At 46.8% G+C, this 22,478-nt stretch overlaps 13 non-coding genes and 1 pseudogene across 13 annotated transcripts; all 14 read right to left on the bottom strand.

The window, feature by feature from the left end:
* Window positions 1-356: 356 nt before the first annotated feature.
* On the bottom strand, window positions 357-547 carry LOC142285960 (U2 spliceosomal RNA). The gene has a single exon (XR_012747242.1). It is a non-coding gene; the product is annotated as a U2 spliceosomal RNA (small nuclear RNA).
* Window positions 548-1,934: 1,387 nt separating this feature from the next.
* On the bottom strand, window positions 1,935-2,125 carry LOC142285961 (U2 spliceosomal RNA). The gene has a single exon (XR_012747243.1). It is a non-coding gene; the product is annotated as a U2 spliceosomal RNA (small nuclear RNA).
* A 1,387-nt stretch (window positions 2,126-3,512) lies between these two features.
* LOC142285962 (U2 spliceosomal RNA) lies at window positions 3,513-3,703 on the bottom strand. The gene has a single exon (XR_012747244.1). It is a non-coding gene; the product is annotated as a U2 spliceosomal RNA (small nuclear RNA).
* A 1,387-nt stretch (window positions 3,704-5,090) lies between these two features.
* On the bottom strand, window positions 5,091-5,288 carry LOC142285945 (U2 spliceosomal RNA). The gene has a single exon (XR_012747235.1). It is a non-coding gene; the product is annotated as a U2 spliceosomal RNA (small nuclear RNA).
* Window positions 5,289-5,972: 684 nt separating this feature from the next.
* Window positions 5,973-6,099, bottom strand: LOC142285955 (U2 spliceosomal RNA; annotated as a pseudogene).
* Window positions 6,100-7,486: 1,387 nt separating this feature from the next.
* On the bottom strand, window positions 7,487-7,677 carry LOC142285963 (U2 spliceosomal RNA). The gene has a single exon (XR_012747245.1). It is a non-coding gene; the product is annotated as a U2 spliceosomal RNA (small nuclear RNA).
* Window positions 7,678-9,064: 1,387 nt separating this feature from the next.
* On the bottom strand, window positions 9,065-9,255 carry LOC142285964 (U2 spliceosomal RNA). Its single transcript, XR_012747246.1, has one exon. It is a non-coding gene; the product is annotated as a U2 spliceosomal RNA (small nuclear RNA).
* Window positions 9,256-10,642: 1,387 nt separating this feature from the next.
* On the bottom strand, window positions 10,643-10,833 carry LOC142285967 (U2 spliceosomal RNA). Its single transcript, XR_012747248.1, has one exon. It is a non-coding gene; the product is annotated as a U2 spliceosomal RNA (small nuclear RNA).
* Window positions 10,834-12,220: 1,387 nt separating this feature from the next.
* LOC142285968 (U2 spliceosomal RNA) lies at window positions 12,221-12,411 on the bottom strand. The gene has a single exon (XR_012747249.1). It is a non-coding gene; the product is annotated as a U2 spliceosomal RNA (small nuclear RNA).
* Window positions 12,412-13,798: 1,387 nt separating this feature from the next.
* LOC142285969 (U2 spliceosomal RNA) lies at window positions 13,799-13,989 on the bottom strand. Its single transcript, XR_012747250.1, has one exon. It is a non-coding gene; the product is annotated as a U2 spliceosomal RNA (small nuclear RNA).
* A 1,387-nt stretch (window positions 13,990-15,376) lies between these two features.
* Window positions 15,377-15,567, bottom strand: LOC142285970 (U2 spliceosomal RNA). The gene has a single exon (XR_012747251.1). It is a non-coding gene; the product is annotated as a U2 spliceosomal RNA (small nuclear RNA).
* A 1,387-nt stretch (window positions 15,568-16,954) lies between these two features.
* Window positions 16,955-17,145, bottom strand: LOC142285971 (U2 spliceosomal RNA). Its single transcript, XR_012747252.1, has one exon. It is a non-coding gene; the product is annotated as a U2 spliceosomal RNA (small nuclear RNA).
* A 1,387-nt stretch (window positions 17,146-18,532) lies between these two features.
* Window positions 18,533-18,727, bottom strand: LOC142285939 (U2 spliceosomal RNA). The gene has a single exon (XR_012747229.1). It is a non-coding gene; the product is annotated as a U2 spliceosomal RNA (small nuclear RNA).
* A 2,185-nt stretch (window positions 18,728-20,912) lies between these two features.
* On the bottom strand, window positions 20,913-21,103 carry LOC142285972 (U2 spliceosomal RNA). The gene has a single exon (XR_012747253.1). It is a non-coding gene; the product is annotated as a U2 spliceosomal RNA (small nuclear RNA).
* Window positions 21,104-22,478: the final 1,375 nt, after the last annotated feature.

Consider the following 22,478-nt stretch of genomic DNA (forward strand, 5'->3'; position numbering starts at 1 on the left):
GAGATCGCACCAGATGCCAATTCTAGATGTTATCACACCTGTGGTCACTGCAGCAGCAGGTGAATCCACTTTGTCCAAAAGGGATCTATTCCATTCAATTGCAAATGATCTAGATAAGACAGAGAACTGCAGCACGGGGACATAGCCGAGTTGGTCAGGTTGAGTGGTGATGAGTTTGCTATTTGGATGAATAAAGAAAGTCAAAAGTGTGAAAGATAAAAAACAAAAGGAGGAAGTGTGAAAAGTGAATGGGCCAAATTGAGGTGCATATGAAGACGTATGCTTTCTTCCAATTCATTAAATCGGGCTAATATGAATCAGGTGAATTGAGTTCTGCTTTTGGAAACTGGGTTAAGAAGGGGTGCACCGTTCCTGGAGGTACTGCAATACCAGGTCAATGCGTGGAGTGGACAGAGCAAGCTCTTTTTCCATCTCCCTGTTCTAAAAATCCATTTAATATATGGTCCCCAGATAGGGGACGTATCAGATATTAAACTGATAAGAACAGATACTACACTTGATCTTAGCCAAAAGGCCGAGAAGCGATAACCAGAATTGGTTTGGGCCTCGAGTGGCACCCTGGCCTATGCCGGACACATCTTAGGGAGAGAGAGCGAGAGGGAGACAAACCCACGCCTACACAAGACATTTTGTCACCCAAGCCAACCCTTGAAAAGGCTGCTTTGCAGAGCCAAAACAAGAAGAATGGTGCGTTTTGCAGCCGCCGCCCACTGCAATGAATCTGAATAACTCCTCCTTTAGGGCGCAAGCAACTCCCCTCCCCCTTGCAGTCTTTCCAATTCACGATACAAAAAGACGGACAGGACAGGTTGCCTGACTTTCCGTCACTGCCACCCTTTGCCATCCTTACCCGTAGAAAGCCCTTTCATCATCCCCAAACCCTAATCTTTTCCCTTTCCTTCCCAGCCCCCAAACCCTGCCCTCTGTACCTTTCTCACCACCCGCTTCCCTTCTCCTGTCATCCCCCTACCACCCGGGAAAAAAAGAGATTGCCCCCTCCTTCCACTAGCCCACCCTCCCACCCAAAGAACAACTTCTTCTGCGCAGCTTGTTTTCTAGGCAGCAGCGCTATTGTGATGTCATCGGGGGGCATTGTGACAAGCCGCCAGTGTTCCGTCTCTTCATGTTGTGCACAGTTCAAACGGAAAATACATCAACAGGCAGACTACAGAAAAGCTTACTATCAAAGGTTAGAGGGGGGCTTTCTCAGAGGGCTTTTTACAGTTTTTCTATTCCCAATTAGCCGTTTAAGTGTACTTATTGAAAGTAGTAATTCTTTCATAGGCCGCCCTTTCTTAGTATTTGACGTTCCTTATATTGCGGTATGAGGCTTCGCAGTAGGTTGCAAACATTCATCACCCATGACTGTCCCCAATTGAGCTCAGAAGCTCAATGTCTATCATGACCTCTCTTTTAGAATGTCCAAGAGCAAGCAAACTATTCCTCCAGGAGAGGGCGCCAACAGACTACTAAAGAGATCATCATTACTCAAAGAAAACCCCAAAAACCAATGCATGATAGGAATAAACAGGTAACTTTCTTTGGAGTGGAAGCGGAGAGATCGCACCAGATGCCAATTCTAGATGTTATCACACCTGTGGTCACTGCAGCAGCAGGTGAATCCACTTTGTCCAAAAGGGATCTATTCCATTCAATTGCAAATGATCTAGATAAGACAGAGAACTGCAGCACGGGGACATAGCCGAGTTGGTCAGGTTGAGTGGTGATGAGTTTGCTATTTGGATGAATAAAGAAAGTCAAAAGTGTGAAAGATAAAAAACAAAAGGAGGAAGTGTGAAAAGTGAATGGGCCAAATTGAGGTGCATATGAAGACGTATGCTTTCTTCCAATTCATTAAATCGGGCTAATATGAATCAGGTGAATTGAGTTCTGCTTTTGGAAACTGGGTTAAGAAGGGGTGCACCGTTCCTGGAGGTACTGCAATACCAGGTCAATGCGTGGAGTGGACAGAGCAAGCTCTTTTTCCATCTCCCTGTTCTAAAAATCCATTTAATATATGGTCCCCAGATAGGGGACGTATCAGATATTAAACTGATAAGAACAGATACTACACTTGATCTTAGCCAAAAGGCCGAGAAGCGATAACCAGAATTGGTTTGGGCCTCGAGTGGCACCCTGGCCTATGCCGGACACATCTTAGGGAGAGAGAGCGAGAGGGAGACAAACCCACGCCTACACAAGACATTTTGTCACCCAAGCCAACCCTTGAAAAGGCTGCTTTGCAGAGCCAAAACAAGAAGAATGGTGCGTTTTGCAGCCGCCGCCCACTGCAATGAATCTGAATAACTCCTCCTTTAGGGCGCAAGCAACTCCCCTCCCCCTTGCAGTCTTTCCAATTCACGATACAAAAAGACGGACAGGACAGGTTGCCTGACTTTCCGTCACTGCCACCCTTTGCCATCCTTACCCGTAGAAAGCCCTTTCATCATCCCCAAACCCTAATCTTTTCCCTTTCCTTCCCAGCCCCCAAACCCTGCCCTCTGTACCTTTCTCACCACCCGCTTCCCTTCTCCTGTCATCCCCCTACCACCCGGGAAAAAAAGAGATTGCCCCCTCCTTCCACTAGCCCACCCTCCCACCCAAAGAACAACTTCTTCTGCGCAGCTTGTTTTCTAGGCAGCAGCGCTATTGTGATGTCATCGGGGGGCATTGTGACAAGCCGCCAGTGTTCCGTCTCTTCATGTTGTGCACAGTTCAAACGGAAAATACATCAACAGGCAGACTACAGAAAAGCTTACTATCAAAGGTTAGAGGGGGGCTTTCTCAGAGGGCTTTTTACAGTTTTTCTATTCCCAATTAGCCGTTTAAGTGTACTTATTGAAAGTAGTAATTCTTTCATAGGCCGCCCTTTCTTAGTATTTGACGTTCCTTATATTGCGGTATGAGGCTTCGCAGTAGGTTGCAAACATTCATCACCCATGACTGTCCCCAATTGAGCTCAGAAGCTCAATGTCTATCATGACCTCTCTTTTAGAATGTCCAAGAGCAAGCAAACTATTCCTCCAGGAGAGGGCGCCAACAGACTACTAAAGAGATCATCATTACTCAAAGAAAACCCCAAAAACCAATGCATGATAGGAATAAACAGGTAACTTTCTTTGGAGTGGAAGCGGAGAGATCGCACCAGATGCCAATTCTAGATGTTATCACACCTGTGGTCACTGCAGCAGCAGGTGAATCCACTTTGTCCAAAAGGGATCTATTCCATTCAATTGCAAATGATCTAGATAAGACAGAGAACTGCAGCACGGGGACATAGCCGAGTTGGTCAGGTTGAGTGGTGATGAGTTTGCTATTTGGATGAATAAAGAAAGTCAAAAGTGTGAAAGATAAAAAACAAAAGGAGGAAGTGTGAAAAGTGAATGGGCCAAATTGAGGTGCATATGAAGACGTATGCTTTCTTCCAATTCATTAAATCGGGCTAATATGAATCAGGTGAATTGAGTTCTGCTTTTGGAAACTGGGTTAAGAAGGGGTGCACCGTTCCTGGAGGTACTGCAATACCAGGTCAATGCGTGGAGTGGACAGAGCAAGCTCTTTTTCCATCTCCCTGTTCTAAAAATCCATTTAATATATGGTCCCCAGATAGGGGACGTATCAGATATTAAACTGATAAGAACAGATACTACACTTGATCTTAGCCAAAAGGCCGAGAAGCGATAACCAGAATTGGTTTGGGCCTCGAGTGGCACCCTGGCCTATGCCGGACACATCTTAGGGAGAGAGAGCGAGAGGGAGACAAACCCACGCCTACACAAGACATTTTGTCACCCAAGCCAACCCTTGAAAAGGCTGCTTTGCAGAGCCAAAACAAGAAGAATGGTGCGTTTTGCAGCCGCCGCCCACTGCAATGAATCTGAATAACTCCTCCTTTAGGGCGCAAGCAACTCCCCTCCCCCTTGCAGTCTTTCCAATTCACGATACAAAAAGACGGACAGGACAGGTTGCCTGACTTTCCGTCACTGCCACCCTTTGCCATCCTTACCCGTAGAAAGCCCTTTCATCATCCCCAAACCCTAATCTTTTCCCTTTCCTTCCCAGCCCCCAAACCCTGCCCTCTGTACCTTTCTCACCACCCGCTTCCCTTCTCCTGTCATCCCCCTACCACCCGGGAAAAAAAGAGATTGCCCCCTCCTTCCACTAGCCCACCCTCCCACCCAAAGAACAACTTCTTCTGCGCAGCTTGTTTTCTAGGCAGCAGCGCTATTGTGATGTCATCGGGGGGCATTGTGACAAGCCGCCAGTGTTCCGTCTCTTCATGTTGTGCACAGTTCAAACGGAAAATACATCAACAGGCAGACTACAGAAAAGCTTACTATCAAAGGTTAGAGGGGGGCTTTCTCAGAGGGCTTTTTACAGTTTTTCTATTCCCAATTAGCCGTTTAAGTGTACTTATTGAAAGTAGTAATTCTTTCATAGGCCGCCCTTTCTTAGTATTTGACGTTCCTTATATTGCGGTATGAGGCTTCGCAGTAGGTTGCAAACATTCATCACCCATGACTGTCCCCAATTGAGCTCAGAAGCTCAATGTCTATCATGACCTCTCTTTTAGAATGTCCAAGAGCAAGCAAACTATTCCTCCAGGAGAGGGCGCCAACAGACTACTAAAGAGATCATCATTACTCAAAGAAAACCCCAAAAACCAATGCATGATAGGAATAAACAGGTAACTTTCTTTGGAGTGGAAGCGGAGAGATCGCACCAGATGCCAATTCTAGATGTTATCACACCTGTGGTCACTGCAGCAGCAGGTGAATCCACTTTGTCCAAAAGGGATCTATTCCATTCAATTGCAAATGATCTAGATAAGACAGAGAACTGCAGCACGGGGACATAGCCGAGTTGGTCAGGTTGAGTGGTGATGAGTTTGCTATTTGGATGAATAAAGAAAGTCAAAAGTGTGAAAGATAAAAAACAAAAGGAGGAAGTGTGAAAAGTGAATGGGCCAAATTGAGGTGCATATGAAGACGTATGCTTTCTTCCAATTCATTAAATCGGGCTAATATGAATCAGGTGAATTGAGTTCTGCTTTTGGAAACTGGGTTAAGAAGGGGTGCACCGTTCCTGGAGGTACTGCAATACCAGGTCAATGCGTGGAGTGGACAGAGCAAGCTCTTTTTCCATCTCCCTGTTCTAAAAATCCATTTAATATATGGTCCCCAGATAGGGGACGTATCAGATATTAAACTGATAAGAACAGATTTTTTGATTTAATGAAGCTTTCCAAAGCACCGCAAAAAATGCATGACCGAAGTCACACCAAAAACAGTGCAAAGGCTAGGATTCGTGTGGACCCCTCCGTGAGGAGAGGGTCCCCAAAAATCAACCCCGTCCCTCCGAGCCAGAAGGCCACAGCAAGGGTCAGGGATCTTCGGTGCTCCCCCAAGCCGAAGCCTGGTTGAGCCTTGTCGTTGCTCCCAGCGTCCACCCAGGCATCTTACCCAAGTGGAGTAGAGAGCTACTAGTTGTTGGTTTCGCAGCCGAAACTGCCCGGACCATCAACCGGTGTTGGTTTCTCAGCCCAAGGCTAACCGGACCTCCAACCGGGTGTTGGTTTCTCAGCCGAAGCTGACCCGGACCTCCAACCGGGTGTTGGTTTCTCAGCCGAAGCTGACCCAGACCTCCAACCGGGTGTTGGTTTCTCAGCCGAAGCTGACCCGGACCTCCAACCGGGTGTTGGTTTCTCAGCCCAAAGCTGAACGGACCTCCGACCATGATTATAAAAATTTCCCTTCCTAGCCAGAAGGCCGGGATAGAGCAATATGCTCAGAAAGTATGAAAGGGCAAGGTACGGTGTGCTACAGAGCCCAAGGCTCGCCGGGGTCCCAAGCCAGCAAGCTCAGACTCACTCCAGGGTCGTCAGTCCTGGGGCACATTGCACCATAGCCCCCACACTTACTCAGTCTAATAGCCTCGATCCTGGTAGGGCCATGTTTTCCTCTAGATGAATATACTATACATCAAGAGTACTAGCAAGCGCAACCTTCCAGTGTGCATTGCATCTGCCGAGCCTCACAGATACTACACTTGATCTTAGCCAAAAGGCCGAGAAGCGATAACCAGAATTGGTTTGGGCCTCGAGTGGCACCCTGGCCTATGCCGGACACATCTTAGGGAGAGAGAGCGAGAGGGAGACAAACCCACGACTACACAAGACATTTTGTCACCCAAGCCAACCCTTGAAAAGGCTGCTTTGCAGAGCCAAAACAAGAAGAATGGTGCGTTTTGCAGCCGCCGCCCACTGCAATGAATCTGAATAACTCCTCCTTTAGGGCGCAAGCAACTCCCCTCCCCCTTGCAGTCTTTCCAATTCACGATACAAAAAGACGGACAGGACAGGTTGCCTGACTTTCCGTCACTGCCACCCTTTGCCATCCTTACCCGTAGAAAGCCCTTTCATCATCCCCAAACCCTAATCTTTTCCCTTTCCTTCCCAGCCCCCAAACCCTGCCCTCTGTACCTTTCTCACCACCCGCTTCCCTTCTCCTGTCATCCCCCTACCACCCGGGAAAAAAAGAGATTGCCCCCTCCTTCCACTAGCCCACCCTCCCACCCAAAGAACAACTTCTTCTGCGCAGCTTGTTTTCTAGGCAGCAGCGCTATTGTGATGTCATCGGGGGGCATTGTGACAAGCCGCCAGTGTTCCGTCTCTTCATGTTGTGCACAGTTCAAACGGAAAATACATCAACAGGCAGACTACAGAAAAGCTTACTATCAAAGGTTAGAGGGGGGCTTTCTCAGAGGGCTTTTTACAGTTTTTCTATTCCCAATTAGCCGTTTAAGTGTACTTATTGAAAGTAGTAATTCTTTCATAGGCCGCCCTTTCTTAGTATTTGACGTTCCTTATATTGCGGTATGAGGCTTCGCAGTAGGTTGCAAACATTCATCACCCATGACTGTCCCCAATTGAGCTCAGAAGCTCAATGTCTATCATGACCTCTCTTTTAGAATGTCCAAGAGCAAGCAAACTATTCCTCCAGGAGAGGGCGCCAACAGACTACTAAAGAGATCATCATTACTCAAAGAAAACCCCAAAAACCAATGCATGATAGGAATAAACAGGTAACTTTCTTTGGAGTGGAAGCGGAGAGATCGCACCAGATGCCAATTCTAGATGTTATCACACCTGTGGTCACTGCAGCAGCAGGTGAATCCACTTTGTCCAAAAGGGATCTATTCCATTCAATTGCAAATGATCTAGATAAGACAGAGAACTGCAGCACGGGGACATAGCCGAGTTGGTCAGGTTGAGTGGTGATGAGTTTGCTATTTGGATGAATAAAGAAAGTCAAAAGTGTGAAAGATAAAAAACAAAAGGAGGAAGTGTGAAAAGTGAATGGGCCAAATTGAGGTGCATATGAAGACGTATGCTTTCTTCCAATTCATTAAATCGGGCTAATATGAATCAGGTGAATTGAGTTCTGCTTTTGGAAACTGGGTTAAGAAGGGGTGCACCGTTCCTGGAGGTACTGCAATACCAGGTCAATGCGTGGAGTGGACAGAGCAAGCTCTTTTTCCATCTCCCTGTTCTAAAAATCCATTTAATATATGGTCCCCAGATAGGGGACGTATCAGATATTAAACTGATAAGAACAGATACTACACTTGATCTTAGCCAAAAGGCCGAGAAGCGATAACCAGAATTGGTTTGGGCCTCGAGTGGCACCCTGGCCTATGCCGGACACATCTTAGGGAGAGAGAGCGAGAGGGAGACAAACCCACGCCTACACAAGACATTTTGTCACCCAAGCCAACCCTTGAAAAGGCTGCTTTGCAGAGCCAAAACAAGAAGAATGGTGCGTTTTGCAGCCGCCGCCCACTGCAATGAATCTGAATAACTCCTCCTTTAGGGCGCAAGCAACTCCCCTCCCCCTTGCAGTCTTTCCAATTCACGATACAAAAAGACGGACAGGACAGGTTGCCTGACTTTCCGTCACTGCCACCCTTTGCCATCCTTACCCGTAGAAAGCCCTTTCATCATCCCCAAACCCTAATCTTTTCCCTTTCCTTCCCAGCCCCCAAACCCTGCCCTCTGTACCTTTCTCACCACCCGCTTCCCTTCTCCTGTCATCCCCCTACCACCCGGGAAAAAAAGAGATTGCCCCCTCCTTCCACTAGCCCACCCTCCCACCCAAAGAACAACTTCTTCTGCGCAGCTTGTTTTCTAGGCAGCAGCGCTATTGTGATGTCATCGGGGGGCATTGTGACAAGCCGCCAGTGTTCCGTCTCTTCATGTTGTGCACAGTTCAAACGGAAAATACATCAACAGGCAGACTACAGAAAAGCTTACTATCAAAGGTTAGAGGGGGGCTTTCTCAGAGGGCTTTTTACAGTTTTTCTATTCCCAATTAGCCGTTTAAGTGTACTTATTGAAAGTAGTAATTCTTTCATAGGCCGCCCTTTCTTAGTATTTGACGTTCCTTATATTGCGGTATGAGGCTTCGCAGTAGGTTGCAAACATTCATCACCCATGACTGTCCCCAATTGAGCTCAGAAGCTCAATGTCTATCATGACCTCTCTTTTAGAATGTCCAAGAGCAAGCAAACTATTCCTCCAGGAGAGGGCGCCAACAGACTACTAAAGAGATCATCATTACTCAAAGAAAACCCCAAAAACCAATGCATGATAGGAATAAACAGGTAACTTTCTTTGGAGTGGAAGCGGAGAGATCGCACCAGATGCCAATTCTAGATGTTATCACACCTGTGGTCACTGCAGCAGCAGGTGAATCCACTTTGTCCAAAAGGGATCTATTCCATTCAATTGCAAATGATCTAGATAAGACAGAGAACTGCAGCACGGGGACATAGCCGAGTTGGTCAGGTTGAGTGGTGATGAGTTTGCTATTTGGATGAATAAAGAAAGTCAAAAGTGTGAAAGATAAAAAACAAAAGGAGGAAGTGTGAAAAGTGAATGGGCCAAATTGAGGTGCATATGAAGACGTATGCTTTCTTCCAATTCATTAAATCGGGCTAATATGAATCAGGTGAATTGAGTTCTGCTTTTGGAAACTGGGTTAAGAAGGGGTGCACCGTTCCTGGAGGTACTGCAATACCAGGTCAATGCGTGGAGTGGACAGAGCAAGCTCTTTTTCCATCTCCCTGTTCTAAAAATCCATTTAATATATGGTCCCCAGATAGGGGACGTATCAGATATTAAACTGATAAGAACAGATACTACACTTGATCTTAGCCAAAAGGCCGAGAAGCGATAACCAGAATTGGTTTGGGCCTCGAGTGGCACCCTGGCCTATGCCGGACACATCTTAGGGAGAGAGAGCGAGAGGGAGACAAACCCACGCCTACACAAGACATTTTGTCACCCAAGCCAACCCTTGAAAAGGCTGCTTTGCAGAGCCAAAACAAGAAGAATGGTGCGTTTTGCAGCCGCCGCCCACTGCAATGAATCTGAATAACTCCTCCTTTAGGGCGCAAGCAACTCCCCTCCCCCTTGCAGTCTTTCCAATTCACGATACAAAAAGACGGACAGGACAGGTTGCCTGACTTTCCGTCACTGCCACCCTTTGCCATCCTTACCCGTAGAAAGCCCTTTCATCATCCCCAAACCCTAATCTTTTCCCTTTCCTTCCCAGCCCCCAAACCCTGCCCTCTGTACCTTTCTCACCACCCGCTTCCCTTCTCCTGTCATCCCCCTACCACCCGGGAAAAAAAGAGATTGCCCCCTCCTTCCACTAGCCCACCCTCCCACCCAAAGAACAACTTCTTCTGCGCAGCTTGTTTTCTAGGCAGCAGCGCTATTGTGATGTCATCGGGGGGCATTGTGACAAGCCGCCAGTGTTCCGTCTCTTCATGTTGTGCACAGTTCAAACGGAAAATACATCAACAGGCAGACTACAGAAAAGCTTACTATCAAAGGTTAGAGGGGGGCTTTCTCAGAGGGCTTTTTACAGTTTTTCTATTCCCAATTAGCCGTTTAAGTGTACTTATTGAAAGTAGTAATTCTTTCATAGGCCGCCCTTTCTTAGTATTTGACGTTCCTTATATTGCGGTATGAGGCTTCGCAGTAGGTTGCAAACATTCATCACCCATGACTGTCCCCAATTGAGCTCAGAAGCTCAATGTCTATCATGACCTCTCTTTTAGAATGTCCAAGAGCAAGCAAACTATTCCTCCAGGAGAGGGCGCCAACAGACTACTAAAGAGATCATCATTACTCAAAGAAAACCCCAAAAACCAATGCATGATAGGAATAAACAGGTAACTTTCTTTGGAGTGGAAGCGGAGAGATCGCACCAGATGCCAATTCTAGATGTTATCACACCTGTGGTCACTGCAGCAGCAGGTGAATCCACTTTGTCCAAAAGGGATCTATTCCATTCAATTGCAAATGATCTAGATAAGACAGAGAACTGCAGCACGGGGACATAGCCGAGTTGGTCAGGTTGAGTGGTGATGAGTTTGCTATTTGGATGAATAAAGAAAGTCAAAAGTGTGAAAGATAAAAAACAAAAGGAGGAAGTGTGAAAAGTGAATGGGCCAAATTGAGGTGCATATGAAGACGTATGCTTTCTTCCAATTCATTAAATCGGGCTAATATGAATCAGGTGAATTGAGTTCTGCTTTTGGAAACTGGGTTAAGAAGGGGTGCACCGTTCCTGGAGGTACTGCAATACCAGGTCAATGCGTGGAGTGGACAGAGCAAGCTCTTTTTCCATCTCCCTGTTCTAAAAATCCATTTAATATATGGTCCCCAGATAGGGGACGTATCAGATATTAAACTGATAAGAACAGATACTACACTTGATCTTAGCCAAAAGGCCGAGAAGCGATAACCAGAATTGGTTTGGGCCTCGAGTGGCACCCTGGCCTATGCCGGACACATCTTAGGGAGAGAGAGCGAGAGGGAGACAAACCCACGCCTACACAAGACATTTTGTCACCCAAGCCAACCCTTGAAAAGGCTGCTTTGCAGAGCCAAAACAAGAAGAATGGTGCGTTTTGCAGCCGCCGCCCACTGCAATGAATCTGAATAACTCCTCCTTTAGGGCGCAAGCAACTCCCCTCCCCCTTGCAGTCTTTCCAATTCACGATACAAAAAGACGGACAGGACAGGTTGCCTGACTTTCCGTCACTGCCACCCTTTGCCATCCTTACCCGTAGAAAGCCCTTTCATCATCCCCAAACCCTAATCTTTTCCCTTTCCTTCCCAGCCCCCAAACCCTGCCCTCTGTACCTTTCTCACCACCCGCTTCCCTTCTCCTGTCATCCCCCTACCACCCGGGAAAAAAAGAGATTGCCCCCTCCTTCCACTAGCCCACCCTCCCACCCAAAGAACAACTTCTTCTGCGCAGCTTGTTTTCTAGGCAGCAGCGCTATTGTGATGTCATCGGGGGGCATTGTGACAAGCCGCCAGTGTTCCGTCTCTTCATGTTGTGCACAGTTCAAACGGAAAATACATCAACAGGCAGACTACAGAAAAGCTTACTATCAAAGGTTAGAGGGGGGCTTTCTCAGAGGGCTTTTTACAGTTTTTCTATTCCCAATTAGCCGTTTAAGTGTACTTATTGAAAGTAGTAATTCTTTCATAGGCCGCCCTTTCTTAGTATTTGACGTTCCTTATATTGCGGTATGAGGCTTCGCAGTAGGTTGCAAACATTCATCACCCATGACTGTCCCCAATTGAGCTCAGAAGCTCAATGTCTATCATGACCTCTCTTTTAGAATGTCCAAGAGCAAGCAAACTATTCCTCCAGGAGAGGGCGCCAACAGACTACTAAAGAGATCATCATTACTCAAAGAAAACCCCAAAAACCAATGCATGATAGGAATAAACAGGTAACTTTCTTTGGAGTGGAAGCGGAGAGATCGCACCAGATGCCAATTCTAGATGTTATCACACCTGTGGTCACTGCAGCAGCAGGTGAATCCACTTTGTCCAAAAGGGATCTATTCCATTCAATTGCAAATGATCTAGATAAGACAGAGAACTGCAGCACGGGGACATAGCCGAGTTGGTCAGGTTGAGTGGTGATGAGTTTGCTATTTGGATGAATAAAGAAAGTCAAAAGTGTGAAAGATAAAAAACAAAAGGAGGAAGTGTGAAAAGTGAATGGGCCAAATTGAGGTGCATATGAAGACGTATGCTTTCTTCCAATTCATTAAATCGGGCTAATATGAATCAGGTGAATTGAGTTCTGCTTTTGGAAACTGGGTTAAGAAGGGGTGCACCGTTCCTGGAGGTACTGCAATACCAGGTCAATGCGTGGAGTGGACAGAGCAAGCTCTTTTTCCATCTCCCTGTTCTAAAAATCCATTTAATATATGGTCCCCAGATAGGGGACGTATCAGATATTAAACTGATAAGAACAGATACTACACTTGATCTTAGCCAAAAGGCCGAGAAGCGATAACCAGAATTGGTTTGGGCCTCGAGTGGCACCCTGGCCTATGCCGGACACATCTTAGGGAGAGAGAGCGAGAGGGAGACAAACCCACGCCTACACAAGACATTTTGTCACCCAAGCCAACCCTTGAAAAGGCTGCTTTGCAGAGCCAAAACAAGAAGAATGGTGCGTTTTGCAGCCGCCGCCCACTGCAATGAATCTGAATAACTCCTCCTTTAGGGCGCAAGCAACTCCCCTCCCCCTTGCAGTCTTTCCAATTCACGATACAAAAAGACGGACAGGACAGGTTGCCTGACTTTCCGTCACTGCCACCCTTTGCCATCCTTACCCGTAGAAAGCCCTTTCATCATCCCCAAACCCTAATCTTTTCCCTTTCCTTCCCAGCCCCCAAACCCTGCCCTCTGTACCTTTCTCACCACCCGCTTCCCTTCTCCTGTCATCCCCCTACCACCCGGGAAAAAAAGAGATTGCCCCCTCCTTCCACTAGCCCACCCTCCCACCCAAAGAACAACTTCTTCTGCGCAGCTTGTTTTCTAGGCAGCAGCGCTATTGTGATGTCATCGGGGGGCATTGTGACAAGCCGCCAGTGTTCCGTCTCTTCATGTTGTGCACAGTTCAAACGGAAAATACATCAACAGGCAGACTACAGAAAAGCTTACTATCAAAGGTTAGAGGGGGGCTTTCTCAGAGGGCTTTTTACAGTTTTTCTATTCCCAATTAGCCGTTTAAGTGTACTTATTGAAAGTAGTAATTCTTTCATAGGCCGCCCTTTCTTAGTATTTGACGTTCCTTATATTGCGGTATGAGGCTTCGCAGTAGGTTGCAAACATTCATCACCCATGACTGTCCCCAATTGAGCTCAGAAGCTCAATGTCTATCATGACCTCTCTTTTAGAATGTCCAAGAGCAAGCAAACTATTCCTCCAGGAGAGGGCGCCAACAGACTACTAAAGAGATCATCATTACTCAAAGAAAACCCCAAAAACCAATGCATGATAGGAATAAACAGGTAACTTTCTTTGGAGTGGAAGCGGAGAGATCGCACCAGATGCCAATTCTAGATGTTATCACACCTGTGGTCACTGCAGCAGCAGGTGAATCCACTTTGTCCAAAAGGGATCTATTCCATTCAATTGCAAATGATCTAGATAAGACAGAGAACTGCAGCACGGGGACATAGCCGAGTTGGTCAGGTTGAGTGGTGATGAGTTTGCTATTTGGATGAATAAAGAAAGTCAAAAGTGTGAAAGATAAAAAACAAAAGGAGGAAGTGTGAAAAGTGAATGGGCCAAATTGAGGTGCATATGAAGACGTATGCTTTCTTCCAATTCATTAAATCGGGCTAATATGAATCAGGTGAATTGAGTTCTGCTTTTGGAAACTGGGTTAAGAAGGGGTGCACCGTTCCTGGAGGTACTGCAATACCAGGTCAATGCGTGGAGTGGACAGAGCAAGCTCTTTTTCCATCTCCCTGTTCTAAAAATCCATTTAATATATGGTCCCCAGATAGGGGACGTATCAGATATTAAACTGATAAGAACAGATACTACACTTGATCTTAGCCAAAAGGCCGAGAAGCGATAACCAGAATTGGTTTGGGCCTCGAGTGGCACCCTGGCCTATGCCGGACACATCTTAGGGAGAGAGAGCGAGAGGGAGACAAACCCACGCCTACACAAGACATTTTGTCACCCAAGCCAACCCTTGAAAAGGCTGCTTTGCAGAGCCAAAACAAGAAGAATGGTGCGTTTTGCAGCCGCCGCCCACTGCAATGAATCTGAATAACTCCTCCTTTAGGGCGCAAGCAACTCCCCTCCCCCTTGCAGTCTTTCCAATTCACGATACAAAAAGACGGACAGGACAGGTTGCCTGACTTTCCGTCACTGCCACCCTTTGCCATCCTTACCCGTAGAAAGCCCTTTCATCATCCCCAAACCCTAATCTTTTCCCTTTCCTTCCCAGCCCCCAAACCCTGCCCTCTGTACCTTTCTCACCACCCGCTTCCCTTCTCCTGTCATCCCCCTACCACCCGGGAAAAAAAGAGATTGCCCCCTCCTTCCACTAGCCCACCCTCCCACCCAAAGAACAACTTCTTCTGCGCAGCTTGTTTTCTAGGCAGCAGCGCTATTGTGATGTCATCGGGGGGCATTGTGACAAGCCGCCAGTGTTCCGTCTCTTCATGTTGTGCACAGTTCAAACGGAAAATACATCAACAGGCAGACTACAGAAAAGCTTACTATCAAAGGTTAGAGGGGGGCTTTCTCAGAGGGCTTTTTACAGTTTTTCTATTCCCAATTAGCCGTTTAAGTGTACTTATTGAAAGTAGTAATTCTTTCATAGGCCGCCCTTTCTTAGTATTTGACGTTCCTTATATTGCGGTATGAGGCTTCGCAGTAGGTTGCAAACATTCATCACCCATGACTGTCCCCAATTGAGCTCAGAAGCTCAATGTCTATCATGACCTCTCTTTTAGAATGTCCAAGAGCAAGCAAACTATTCCTCCAGGAGAGGGCGCCAACAGACTACTAAAGAGATCATCATTACTCAAAGAAAACCCCAAAAACCAATGCATGATAGGAATAAACAGGTAACTTTCTTTGGAGTGGAAGCGGAGAGATCGCACCAGATGCCAATTCTAGATGTTATCACACCTGTGGTCACTGCAGCAGCAGGTGAATCCACTTTGTCCAAAAGGGATCTATTCCATTCAATTGCAAATGATCTAGATAAGACAGAGAACTGCAGCACGGGGACATAGCCGAGTTGGTCAGGTTGAGTGGTGATGAGTTTGCTATTTGGATGAATAAAGAAAGTCAAAAGTGTGAAAGATAAAAAACAAAAGGAGGAAGTGTGAAAAGTGAATGGGCCAAATTGAGGTGCATATGAAGACGTATGCTTTCTTCCAATTCATTAAATCGGGCTAATATGAATCAGGTGAATTGAGTTCTGCTTTTGGAAACTGGGTTAAGAAGGGGTGCACCGTTCCTGGAGGTACTGCAATACCAGGTCAATGCGTGGAGTGGACAGAGCAAGCTCTTTTTCCATCTCCCTGTTCTAAAAATCCATTTAATATATGGTCCCCAGATAGGGGACGTATCAGATATTAAACTGATAAGAACAGATACTACACTTGATCTTAGCCAAAAGGCCGAGAAGCGATAACCAGAATTGGTTTGGGCCTCGAGTGGCACCCTGGCCTATGCCGGACACATCTTAGGGAGAGAGAGCGAGAGGGAGACAAACCCACGCCTACACAAGACATTTTGTCACCCAAGCCAACCCTTGAAAAGGCTGCTTTGCAGAGCCAAAACAAGAAGAATGGTGCGTTTTGCAGCCGCCGCCCACTGCAATGAATCTGAATAACTCCTCCTTTAGGGCGCAAGCAACTCCCCTCCCCCTTGCAGTCTTTCCAATTCACGATACAAAAAGACGGACAGGACAGGTTGCCTGACTTTCCGTCACTGCCACCCTTTGCCATCCTTACCCGTAGAAAGCCCTTTCATCATCCCCAAACCCTAATCTTTTCCCTTTCCTTCCCAGCCCCCAAACCCTGCCCTCTGTACCTTTCTCACCACCCGCTTCCCTTCTCCTGTCATCCCCCTACCACCCGGGAAAAAAAGAGATTGCCCCCTCCTTCCACTAGCCCACCCTCCCACCCAAAGAACAACTTCTTCTGCGCAGCTTGTTTTCTAGGCAGCAGCGCTATTGTGATGTCATCGGGGGGCATTGTGACAAGCCGCCAGTGTTCCGTCTCTTCATGTTGTGCACAGTTCAAACGGAAAATACATCAACAGGCAGACTACAGAAAAGCTTACTATCAAAGGTTAGAGGGGGGCTTTCTCAGAGGGCTTTTTACAGTTTTTCTATTCCCAATTAGCCGTTTAAGTGTACTTATTGAAAGTAGTAATTCTTTCATAGGCCGCCCTTTCTTAGTATTTGACGTTCCTTATATTGCGGTATGAGGCTTCGCAGTAGGTTGCAAACATTCATCACCCATGACTGTCCCCAATTGAGCTCAGAAGCTCAATGTCTATCATGACCTCTCTTTTAGAATGTCCAAGAGCAAGCAAACTATTCCTCCAGGAGAGGGCGCCAACAGACTACTAAAGAGATCATCATTACTCAAAGAAAACCCCAAAAACCAATGCATGATAGGAATAAACAGGTAACTTTCTTTGGAGTGGAAGCGGAGAGATCGCACCAGATGCCAATTCTAGATGTTATCACACCTGTGGTCACTGCAGCAGCAGGTGAATCCACTTTGTCCAAAAGGGATCTATTCCATTCAATTGCAAATGATCTAGATAAGACAGAGAACTGCAGCACGGGGACATAGCCGAGTTGGTCAGGTTGAGTGGTGATGAGTTTGCTATTTGGATGAATAAAGAAAGTCAAAAGTGTGAAAGATAAAAAACAAAAGGAGGAAGTGTGAAAAGTGAATGGGCCAAATTGAGGTGCATATGAAGACGTATGCTTTCTTCCAATTCATTAAATCGGGCTAATATGAATCAGGTGAATTGAGTTCTGCTTTTGGAAACTGGGTTAAGAAGGGGTGCACCGTTCCTGGAGGTACTGCAATACCAGGTCAATGCGTGGAGTGGACAGAGCAAGCTCTTTTTCCATCTCCCTGTTCTAAAAATCCATTTAATATATGGTCCCCAGATAGGGGACGTATCAGATATTAAACTGATAAGAACAGATACTACACTTGATCTTAGCCAAAAGGCCGAGAAGCGATAACCAGAATTGGTTTGGGCCTCGAGTGGCACCCTGGCCTATGCCGGACACATCTTAGGGAGAGAGAGCGAGAGGGAGACAAACCCACGCCTACACAAGACATTTTGTCACCCAAGCCAACCCTTGAAAAGGCTGCTTTGCAGAGCCAAAACAAGAAGAATGGTGCGTTTTGCAGCCGCCGCCCACTGCAATGAATCTGAATAACTCCTCCTTTAGGGCGCAAGCAACTCCCCTCCCCCTTGCAGTCTTTCCAATTCACGATACAAAAAGACGGACAGGACAGGTTGCCTGACTTTCCGTCACTGCCACCCTTTGCCATCCTTACCCGTAGAAAGCCCTTTCATCATCCCCAAACCCTAATCTTTTCCCTTTCCTTCCCAGCCCCCAAACCCTGCCCTCTGTACCTTTCTCACCACCCGCTTCCCTTCTCCTGTCATCCCCCTACCACCCGGGAAAAAAAGAGATTGCCCCCTCCTTCCACTAGCCCACCCTCCCACCCAAAGAACAACTTCTTCTGCGCAGCTTGTTTTCTAGGCAGCAGCGCTATTGTGATGTCATCGGGGGGCATTGTGACAAGCCGCCAGTGTTCCGTCTCTTCATGTTGTGCACAGTTCAAACGGAAAATACATCAACAGGCAGACTACAGAAAAGCTTACTATCAAAGGTTAGAGGGGGGCTTTCTCAGAGGGCTTTTTACAGTTTTTCTATTCCCAATTAGCCGTTTAAGTGTACTTATTGAAAGTAGTAATTCTTTCATAGGCCGCCCTTTCTTAGTATTTGACGTTCCTTATATTGCGGTATGAGGCTTCGCAGTAGGTTGCAAACATTCATCACCCATGACTGTCCCCAATTGAGCTCAGAAGCTCAATGTCTATCATGACCTCTCTTTTAGAATGTCCAAGAGCAAGCAAACTATTCCTCCAGGAGAGGGCGCCAACAGACTACTAAAGAGATCATCATTACTCAAAGAAAACCCCAAAAACCAATGCATGATAGGAATAAACAGGTAACTTTCTTTGGAGTGGAAGCGGAGAGATCGCACCAGATGCCAATTCTAGATGTTATCACACCTGTGGTCACTGCAGCAGCAGGTGAATCCACTTTGTCCAAAAGGGATCTATTCCATTCAATTGCAAATGATCTAGATAAGACAGAGAACTGCAGCACGGGGACATAGCCGAGTTGGTCAGGTTGAGTGGTGATGAGTTTGCTATTTGGATGAATAAAGAAAGTCAAAAGTGTGAAAGATAAAAAACAAAAGGAGGAAGTGTGAAAAGTGAATGGGCCAAATTGAGGTGCATATGAAGACGTATGCTTTCTTCCAATTCATTAAATCGGGCTAATATGAATCAGGTGAATTGAGTTCTGCTTTTGGAAACTGGGTTAAGAAGGGGTGCACCGTTCCTGGAGGTACTGCAATACCAGGTCAATGCGTGGAGTGGACAGAGCAAGCTCTTTTTCCATCTCCCTGTTCTAAAAATCCATTTAATATATGGTCCCCAGATAGGGGACGTATCAGATATTAAACTGATAAGAACAGATTTTGATTTAATGAAGCTTTCCAAAGCACCGCAAAAATGCATGACCGAAGTCACACCAAAAACAGTGCAAAGGCTAGGATTCGTGTGGACCCCTCCGTGAGAAGAGGATCCCCAAAAATCAACCCCGTCCCTCCGAGCCAGAAGGCCACAGCGAGGGTCAGGGATCTTCGGTGCTCCCCCAAGCCGAAGCCTGGTTGAGCCTTGTTGTTGCTCCCAGCGTCCACCCAGGCATCTTACCCAAGTGGAGTAGAGAGCTACTAGTTGTTGGTTTCGCAGCCGAAACTGCCCGGACCGTCAACCGGTGTTGGTTTCTCAGCCCAAGGCTAACCGGACCTCCAACCGGGTGTTGGTTTCTCAGCCGAAGCTGACCCAGACCTCCAACCGGGTGTTGGTTTCTCAGCCGAAGCTGACCCGGACCTCCAACCGGGTGTTAGTTTCTCAGCCCAAAGCTGACCAGACCTCCGACCGGGATTATAAAAATTTCCCTTCCTAGCCAGAAGGCCAGGATAGGGTAATATGCTCAAAAAGTATGAAAAGGCAAGGTACGGTGTGCTACAGAGCCCAAGACTTGCCGGGGTCCCAAGCCAGCAAGCTCAGACTCACTCCAGGGTCGTCAGTCCTGGGGCACGTTGTACCATAGCCCCCCACCCTTACTCAGTCTAATAGCCTCGATCCTGGTAGGGCCATGTTTTCCTCTTGATGAATATACTATCCACCCAGAGTACTAGCAAGCGCAACCTTCCAGTGTGCATTGTATCATTGTACTAAGGTGGCCTGGAGCTTAAACCACCTCTTCGAACAACACTACACTTGATCTTAGCCAAAAGGCCGAGAAGCGATAACCAGAATTGGTTTGGGCCTCGAGTGGCACCCTGGCCTATGCCGGACACATCTTAGGGAGAGAGAGCGAGAGGGAGACAAACCCACGCCTACACAAGACATTTTGTCACCCAAGCCAACCCTTGAAAAGGCTGCTTTGCAGAGCCAAAACAAGAAGAATGGTGCGTTTTGCAGCCGCCGCCCACTGCAATGAATCTGAATAACTCCTCCTTTAGGGCGCAAGCAACTCCCCTCCCCCTTGCAGTCTTTCCAATTCACGATACAAAAAGACGGACAGGACAGGTTGCCTGACTTTCCGTCACTGCCACCCTTTGCCATCCTTACCCGTAGAAAGCCCTTTCATCATCCCCAAACCCTAATCTTTTCCCTTTCCTTCCCAGCCCCCAAACCCTGCCCTCTGTACCTTTCTCACCACCCGCTTCCCTTCTCCTGTCATCCCCCTACCACCCGGGAAAAAAAGAGATTGCCCCCTCCTTCCACTAGCCCACCCTCCCACCCAAAGAACAACTTCTTCTGCGCAGCTTGTTTTCTAGGCAGCAGCGCTATTGTGATGTCATCGGGGGGCATTGTGACAAGCCGCCAGTGTTCCGTCTCTTCATGTTGTGCACAGTTCAAACGGAAAATACATCAACAGGCAGACTACAGAAAAGCTTACTATCAAAGGTTAGAGGGGGGCTTTCTCAGAGGGCTTTTTACAGTTTTTCTATTCCCAATTAGCCGTTTAAGTGTACTTATTGAAAGTAGTAATTCTTTCATAGGCCGCCCTTTCTTAGTATTTGACGTTCCTTATATTGCGGTATGAGGCTTCGCAGTAGGTTGCAAACATTCATCACCCATGACTGTCCCCAATTGAGCTCAGAAGCTCAATGTCTATCATGACCTCTCTTTTAGAATGTCCAAGAGCAAGCAAACTATTCCTCCAGGAGAGGGCGCCAACAGACTACTAAAGAGATCATCATTACTCAAAGAAAACCCCAAAAACCAATGCATGATAGGAATAAACAGGTAACTTTCTTTGGAGTGGAAGCGGAGAGATCGCACCAGATGCCAATTCTAGATGTTATCACACCTGTGGTCACTGCAGCAGCAGGTGAATCCACTTTGTCCAAAAGGGATCTATTCCATTCAATTGCAAATGATCTAGATAAGACAGAGAACTGCAGCACGGGGACATAGCCGAGTTGGTCAGGTTGAGTGGTGATGAGTTTGCTATTTGGATGAATAAAGAAAGTCAAAAGTGTGAAAGATAAAAAACAAAAGGAGGAAGTGTGAAAAGTGAATGGGCCAAATTGAGGTGCATATGAAGACGTATGCTTTCTTCCAATTCATTAAATCGGGCTAATATGAATCAGGTGAATTGAGTTCTGCTTTTGGAAACTGGGTTAAGAAGGGGTGCACCGTTCCTGGAGGTACTGCAATACCAGGTCAATGCGTGGAGTGGACAGAGCAAGCTCTTTTTCCATCTCCCTGTTCTAAAAATCCATTTAATATATGGTCCCCAGATAGGGGACGTATCAGATATTAAACTGATAAGAACAGATACTACACTTGATCTTAGCCAAAAGGCCGAGAAGCGATAACCAGAATTGGTTTGGGCCTCGAGTGGCACCCTGGCCTATGCCGGACACATCTTAGGGAGAGAGAGCGAGAGGGAGACAAACCCACGCCTACACAAGACATTTTGTCACCCAAGCCAACCCTTGAAAAGGCTGCTTTGCAGAGCCAAAACAAGAAGAATGGTGCGTTTTGCAGCCGCCGCCCACTGCAATGAATCTGAATAACTCCTCCTTTAGGGCGCAAGCAACTCCCCTCCCCCTTGCAGTCTTTCCAATTCACGATACAAAAAGACGGACAGGACAGGTTGCCTGACTTTCCGTCACTGCCACCCTTTGCCATCCTTACCCGTAGAAAGCCCTTTCATCATCCCCAAACCCTAATCTTTTCCCTTTCCTTCCCAGCCCCCAAACCCTGCCCTCTGTACCTTTCTCACCACCCGCTTCCCTTCTCCTGTCATCCCCCTACCACCCGGGAAAAAAAGAGATTGCCCCCTCCTTCCACTAGCCCACCCTCCCACCCAAAGAACAACTTCTTCTGCGCAGCTTGTTTTCTAGGCAGCAGCGCTATTGTGATGTCATCGGGGGGCATTGTGACAAGCCGCCAGTGTTCCGTCTCTTCATGTTGTGCACAGTTCAAACGGAAAATACATCAACAGGCAGACTACAGAAAAGCTTACTATCAAAGGTTAGAGGGGGGCTTTCTCAGAGGGCTTTTTACAGTTTTTCTATTCCCAATTAGCCGTTTAAGTGTACTTATTGAAAGTAGTAATTCTTTCATAGGCCGCCCTTTCTTAGTATTTGACGTTCCTTATATTGCGGTATGAGGCTTCGCAGTAGGTTGCAAACATTCATCACCCATGACTGTCCCCAATTGAGCTCAGAAGCTCAATGTCTATCATGACCTCTCTTTTAGAATGTCCAAGAGCAAGCAAACTATTCCTCCAGGAGAGGGCGCCAACAGACTACTAAAGAGATCATCATTACTCAAAGAAAACCCCAAAAACCAATGCATGATAGGAATAAACAGGTAACTTTCTTTGGAGTGGAAGCGGAGAGATCGCACCAGATGCCAATTCTAGATGTTATCACACCTGTGGTCACTGCAGCAGCAGGTGAATCCACTTTGTCCAAAAGGGATCTATTCCATTCAATTGCAAATGATCTAGATAAGACAGAGAACTGCAGCACGGGGACATAGCCGAGTTGGTCAGGTTGAGTGGTGATGAGTTTGCTATTTGGATGAATAAAGAAAGTCAAAAGTGTGAAAGATAAAAAACAAAAGGAGGAAGTGTGAAAAGTGAATGGGCCAAATTGAGGTGCATATGAAGACGTATGCTTTCTTCCAATTCATTAAATCGGGCTAATATGAATCAGGTGAATTGAGTTCTGCTTTTGGA

Source organism: Anomaloglossus baeobatrachus, unplaced genomic scaffold (assembly GCF_048569485.1).
Source record: "Anomaloglossus baeobatrachus isolate aAnoBae1 unplaced genomic scaffold, aAnoBae1.hap1 Scaffold_636, whole genome shotgun sequence".
NCBI lineage: Eukaryota > Metazoa > Chordata > Amphibia > Anura > Aromobatidae > Anomaloglossus > Anomaloglossus baeobatrachus.